This window comes from Microtus ochrogaster, linkage group LG4, assembly GCF_000317375.1.
Source record: "Microtus ochrogaster isolate Prairie Vole_2 linkage group LG4, MicOch1.0, whole genome shotgun sequence".
In the NCBI taxonomy this organism is placed as follows: Eukaryota; Metazoa; Chordata; class Mammalia; order Rodentia; family Cricetidae; genus Microtus; species Microtus ochrogaster.
Window position 1 is genome coordinate 19,137,471 of NC_022030.1, and position 7,163 is coordinate 19,144,633.

Genomic DNA, 7,163 nt, shown 5'->3' on the forward strand with positions numbered 1-7,163 from the left:
TCTATTACAGAGCTACAGTAATGAAAACAATGTGGTACTGGCATAAAAACAGAGAAGTCGACCAATGGAATCGTATAGAAGACCCGGATTTTAACCCACAAACCTATGAACACCTCATTTTTGATAAAGGAGCTAAAAGTATACAATGGAAGAAAGAAAGCATCTTCAGTAAATGGTGCTGGCACAGCTGGATGTCAACCTATAGAAGAATGAAAATAGACCCATATCTATCACCATGCACAAAACTCAAGTTTGTCTCTATTTTTTACTTCATATGGGGATTATGGTTGTGTTGGAGAATTATATTTATCTATTGAAATAACAGTTTGGAATTTGTCTCCTTACTTGAATATTTCTATGTTATATTTAAGAGGCTGTGTATGTGTGTGCGTGTGTGTGTATGTGTGTGTGTGTGTGCATGCGCATGTGTATGTCATATCTTTTATGTTGAGTCAGAGGACTAGTGTGTAGAGTTTGTTCTCTCCTAATTTGTTTTCAGAGTCTTATACATATTTTTTTTGTTTTTAAATGTTTTTCAAAAGAGAAAACAAACTCTCTTTTCATTTTACATACTAATCCCAGTTCCCACTTCCTCCCCTCCTCCCATTCCCTCTACCTTCTCCACCACCCTCAGCCACTCTGTAGCAAGGATAAGGCACATTGCTCTGAGGAAGGACCAAGGCCCTCTCCAATATATCCAGGCTGATCAAGGTATCCATCCAAAGAGAATGGTTTCTAAATAGCTAGTACAAGCATCAGGGACAAATCCTGGTTCAACTACTAGTTGCCCCGAATTTTGCCCCTGCCATACAAATGTTACCCACATTTAGAGGGTCTAGTTTGATCCTATGCTGGTTCCTTCCCTGCCAGGCCAGGGTTGGTGAGCTCCCTTTTAGTAGTTTGGGTAAGCTATTTTTGTGGGTGTAACCATCATCGTCTTGACCTCTTTGCTCATATTTTCACTCCTTCCACTCTTCACTGTGGGACTCTGCCCCTGTTTTCATCAGTTGCTGGATGAAGTTTCTATGGTGACATTTAAGATAGTCATCTAAAAAGACAAGACAAAACAAAACAAACTAAAAAAGATAGCCATCAGTCTATCTACACGGAAAGGCCAGTTTGGGTACCCTCTCCACTGTTGTTTAGGGTCTTAGCTGGGGTCATCCTGTGGATTCCTGGGAATATCTCAAGTGCCAGGTTTCTTGCTAGCCCCATAATGGCTCCCTCAATCAAAGTATCTCTTTCCTTGCTCTCGTCTCTGTCCTTCTTCCATCTTGACTGTCCTGTTCCCTCAAGTTCTCCTACCCCTTCTTCTTCTTATTTCCTCCTCCCCTTCTGACCTCCCTTTTCCCTCCCCCATGCTGCCAATTTTGTCAGGAGATCTTGAATATTTCCCCTATTCAGGGTAATCTATAAATGTTTCACTTAGAGTTCACTTTGTTATTTAGCTTTTCTAGGGTCATAGACTATATGCTCATTTTCCTTTGATTTACAGCTAGTATTCACCTATGAGTGAGTACATACCATGTTCATCTTTCTGGGTCTGGGTTACCTCACTCAGGATGATTTTTTTCTAGTTCCATACATTTGAATGCAAATTTCAAGAGGTTATTGTTTTTTTTTCCTGCTGAGTACTACTCCATTGTATAAGTGTACCACATTTTCTTTACCCATTCTTCAGTTGAGGGGAATCTATGTAGTTTCTAGGTTCTGGCTATTACAAATAGTGCTGCTATGAACATAGTTGAACAAATGTCCTTGTAGTATGATTTTACATCCTTTCGGTATATGCCCAAGAGTGGTATTGCTGGGTCCAGGGGTAGGTTGATCCCAAATTTCCTGAGAAACCGCCACACTGCTTTCCAGAGTGGTTGTGCAAGTTTGCATTCCCACCAGCAATGGAGGAGTGTTCCCCTTACTCCTCATCTTCTCCAGCATAAGCTATCATTGGTGCTTTGGATCTTAGTCATTCTGACTGGTGTAAGATGTTATCTCAGAGTCGTTTTTATTTGCATCCGTGATGGCTAAGGATGTTGAAAATGTCTTTTGGCCATTTGAGATTATTTTGTTGGGAATAGTATGTTTAGTTCTGTATCCCATTTTTAACTGTATTATTTGGAATTTTGATGTCTAATTTTTTGAGTTTTTTTTTAAATATATTTTGGAGATCAGTTCTTTGTCTGATGTGGGGTTGGTGAAGATCTTTTCCCATTCAGTAGATGGCCTTTTTGTGTCATTGACTGTGTCCTCTGTTTTACAGAAGCTTCTCAGTTTCAAGAGGTCCCGTTTATTCATAGTTGCTCTCAGTGCCTGTGTTACTTGGGTTATGTTTAGGAAGTGGTCTCCTGTGCCCATGCATTGATTTCTACTTCCCACATTATCTTCTATCTATTTCAGTATGGTCAGATTTTTATTGAGATCTTTAATCCATTTGGACTTGAGTTTTGTGCTTGAGGATAGATAATGCTCTATTTGCATTCTTCTGCATGTTGACATTCAGTTATGCCAGCACCATTTGTTGAAGATTCTTTCTTTTTCCATTATATAATTTTAGCTTCTTTGTGAAAAATCAGGTCTTTATAGGTGTGTGGATTAATATCTGGATCTTTTATTTGATTCCATTGGTAACCTGTCTGCTTTTATGCCAATGCTAAGTTGTTTTCATTACTGTAGCTCTATAATAGAGCTTGATGTCAGGGATGGTGATTGTGTCTGGAAGTTCCTTTATTGTACAGGATTGTTTTGGCTATCCTGGGTTTTTTTTCCATATGAAGTTGAGTAATTTTCTTTCGAGGTTTGTGAAGAATTGTGTTGGAATTTTGATGGAGATTGCATTGAATCTATATATTGCTTTTGGCAGGATTGCCATTTTTTGTTATGTTGATCCTACCTATCCAAGACCATGGGAAGTCTTTTTCCATTTTCAGGTATCTTTTTCATTTTGTTTCTTCAAAGACTTAAAGTTCTTGTCAAACAGGTCTTTCATTTCTTTGGTTAGTGTTACCCCAAGATATATTATGTCATTTGCGGCTATGGTGAAGGGTGATGTTTCTCTGATTTCTTTCTCAGCTTCTTCATTATTTGTATATAGGAGAGCTACTGATTTTTTTTTGAGTTGAACTTGTATCCTGCAACATTACTGAAGATATTTATCAGCTGCATAAATTCCCTAATAGAATTTTTGTGGTCACTTATGTATACTATCATATTGTCTGCAAATAGTGACAGTTTGACTTCTTTTTTTCCAATTTGTATCCCACTTGATCTCCTTTTGATGTCTTCTTGTTCTAGACAGAAGTTCAAGATCTGTGTTAAATAGATAAGGAGAGAGTGGACAGCCTTGTCTTGTTCCTGATTTTAGGGGATTCTCTTTGACTTTCTTTCCATTTAATTTGATATTGGCTGTCTGTTTGCTGTTTATTGTTCTTATTATGTTTATATATGCTCCTTGTATCCCTGATCTTTTCAAGACCTTTATCATGAAGGGGTGTTGCATTTTGTCAAATGCTTTTTCAGCATCTCATGAGATGGGCATGTGTTTTTTTCCCAGTTTGTTTATATGGTGGATTACATTGATAGATTTTTGTATGTTGAACCAGCCCTGCATTTCTGGGATAAAGCCAACTTGATCATGATGGATGATTTTTTTTGATGTGTTTTTGGATTCAATTTGCTAGAATTTTATTGAGTATTTTTGCATCCATGTTTATGAGGGAAACTGGTCTTTAATTCTCTTCCTTGTTTGAGTCTTTGGTTTTGGTATCAGGGTAATTGTAGCCTCTTATAAAGAGTTTATCAATGTTCCTTCTGTTTGTATTATGTGGAACCCTTTGAGAAGTATATGTATTATCTCTTTCTTGAAGTTCTGGTAGAATTCTGTACTGAAACCATCCAGTCCTGAACTTTCTGTTTGGGAGCCTTTTGATGACTGCTTTTATTTCCTTTCAGGTTATAGGTTGATTTAAATTATTCACCTGGTCTTGATTTAATTTTGGTATGTGGTACCTATCAAGAAAATTGTCCATTTCTTTTACATTTTCCTATTTTGTAGAGTATAGGCATTAGTATGACCTAATGCTTCTCTGGATTTCCCCAGTGTCTGTTGTTTTGTCTCCCCTTTCCTTTCTGATTTTGTTAATTTCGATGTTCTCTCTCTGCCTTTTGATTAGTTTGGATAAGAATTTGTCTAGCTTGTTGATTTTCTCAAAGAATCAGCTCTTTGTTTCATTGCTTCTTTGTATAGTCTTCTTTGTTTCCATTTGCTTGATTTCATCCCTCAATTTGATTATTTTCTGTCTTCTACTTCCCTTGGGTGAGTCTGCGTCCTTTTATTCTAGAACTTGCAGGTGTTCTGTTAAGTCACTGTGTGAGATTTTTCTGATTTCTTTATGTAAGCAATTAGTCCTATGGACTTTCCTCTAAGCACTGCTTTCATAGTGTCCTGTAGGTTTGGGTATGTTGTTGCCTTCATTTTACTGAATTCTAGGAAGTCTTTAATTTCCTTCTTTATCTTTCTTACCCAGGTGTGGATCAATTGAGAACTCTTCAAGTCCCATGAGTTTGTAGGCTTTCTGCAATTAGTGTTGTTAAATTCTGACCTTTAACCCTATGATCCGATAAGATGCAGGGTTTTTTTTTTCTAATTTTTTTGTATGTGTTGTGGATTGGTTTGTTACTGAATGTGAGGTCAATTTTAGAGAAGGTCCCATGAGGTGCTGAGAAGAAGGTATATTCTTTTGTGTTTGGGTGAAATGTTTTGTAGATGTTTCTTAAGTCCATTTGGTGGAGTTTTTGGCGTCACTGATGTACAGTATCATATCATCTGCAAATAACAAAAGTTTGACTTCTTCCTTTCCAATTCGAATCCCCTTGATCCCCTTGTATTGTCTTATTAATGTTGCTAGAACTTCAAGCACTATGTTGAAGATATATGGAGAAAGTGGACAGCCTTGTTTTGTTCTTGATTTTAGTGGGATGGCTTTGAGTTTCTCTCCATTTAATTTGATATAAGCTGTTGTCTTGCTATGTATTGCTTTTATTATATTTAGGTATGATCCTTGTATTCCTAACATCTCCAAAACCTTTGTCATAAAGGGGTTTTGAATTTTGTCAAATGCTTTTTCAGCATCTAATGAAATGTTCATATGGTTTTTTTCTTTATATAAATATGCTTGAACCAGCCCTTCATCTCTGGGATGAAGCCTACTTGATCGTAATGAATAATTGTTTTGATGTTTTCTTGGATTCTGTTTGCCGGAATTTTATTGAGAATTTTTGCATTGATGTTCATGAGTGAGATTGGTCTGTAATTCTCTTTCTTGGTTGGGTCTTTTGTGGCTTTGGAATCAGGGTAACTGTAGCTTCATAAAAGGAGTTTGGCAATGACTCTTCCATTTCTATTATGTGAAACATATTAAGGAGTATAGGTATCAGCTCTTCTTGGAAGTTCTGATAAAATTTTGAGTTAGAACCATCTGGTCCTGGGCTTTTTTTGGTTGAAAGGATTTTTTATGACAGCTTTTATTTTCTCACTACTTATAGGTCTATTTAAATTGTTCACCTGGTCTTGATTTAATTTTTGTAAATGGTATTTATCTAAAAACCAAGTCGATTTCTTTTACATTTTCCAACTTTGTGACATATAGGCTTTTGTAGTAAGACCTAATGATTCTCTGAATTTCCTCAGTGTCTGTTGTTATATGCCCCTTTTCATTTCTGATCTTGTTAATTTGCGTGTTCTCTCTCTGCCTTTTGATTAGTTTGAATAAAGGTTTGTCAATCTTGTTGATTTTCTCAAAGAACCTGCTGTTTGTTTCATTGATTCTTTGGATTGTTTTCTGTGTTTCTACTTTGTTGATTTTAGCCCTCAGTTTGATTATTTACAGTCTTCTACTCCTCCTGGGTGTGTCTGCTTCTTTTTTCTAGAGCTTTCAGCTGTGCTGTTAAGTCTCTAATGTGAGCTTTTCCTTTTTTTTTTAAATGTGGGCTATTAGAGCTATGAACTTTCCTATTAGCACTGCTTTCATAGTGTCCCATAGGTTTGGATGTGTTGTGTCTTTATTTTCATTGAATTCAAGGAAGACTTTAATTTATTTATTTCTTTCCTGACCCAAGGGTAATTCAGTAGTTGACTGTTCAGCCTCTATGAGTTTGTAGGCTTTCTGGGAGTAGAATTATTGTTAAATTCTAACTTTATTTCATGGTGATCCTATAAGACACAGGTGGTTACTAATATTTTTTTGTATCTGTCGAAGTTTGCTTTGTTACTGAGTATGTGGTCAGTTTTCGAGAAGGTTCCATGAGATGCTGAGAAGAAAGTATATTCTTTCCTATTTGGGTGGAATGTTCTATAGGTGTCTATTAAGTCCATTTGATTCTTTACCTCCATTAATTCTCTTATTTCTCTGTTAGGTTTCTGTCTGGTTGCCTTGTGCATTGATCAGAGAGGAGTGTTGAAGTCTCCTACTATTAGTGTGTGGGGTTTGATGTGTACTTTGAGTTCTAGTAATGTTTCTTTTACATATGTGGGTGCTTTTATATTAGGGGCATAGGTATTCAGGATTGAGTCTTCATCCTGATGAATTGTTCTTGTTATGAGTATAACGTGTCCTTCTCCATCTCTTCTGATTGATTTTAGTTTGAAGTCAGTTTTGTTAGATATTAGTATAGCCACACCTGCTTGTTTCTTAGGTCCATTTGCCTGATAAACCTTTTCTGAACCCTTTACTCTGAGTAGATGTCTGTTTTTGTGGTTGAGGCGTGTTTCTTGTAAACAGCAGAATGTTGGATCCTGATTGCGTATCCAATCTCTTAGTCTGTGCTTTTTTATAGGTGAATTGAGTCTATTGATATTAAGTGATATTAATGACCAGTTGTTGTTAACGCTGGTTATTTATTTATTTATTTTGGTAGTAGAGTTTGTGTGTTTCCGTTCTTAGAGTTGTGCTGGTAAAGGGTTGTTATATGTCTGAGTTATTGTGGGCATTGTTGGATTCCTTGGGTTGTGATTTTCCTCCTATTACTTTCTGTAAGGTTGGAGTTGTGGCTACGTATTGTTTAAGTTTGTTTTTATCCTGAAATATTTTGATTTCTCCATATATGGAGAAAAAAAGCCTGGCTGGGTATAGTAGTCTGGGCTTGCATCCATGGTCTCTTATTTTCTG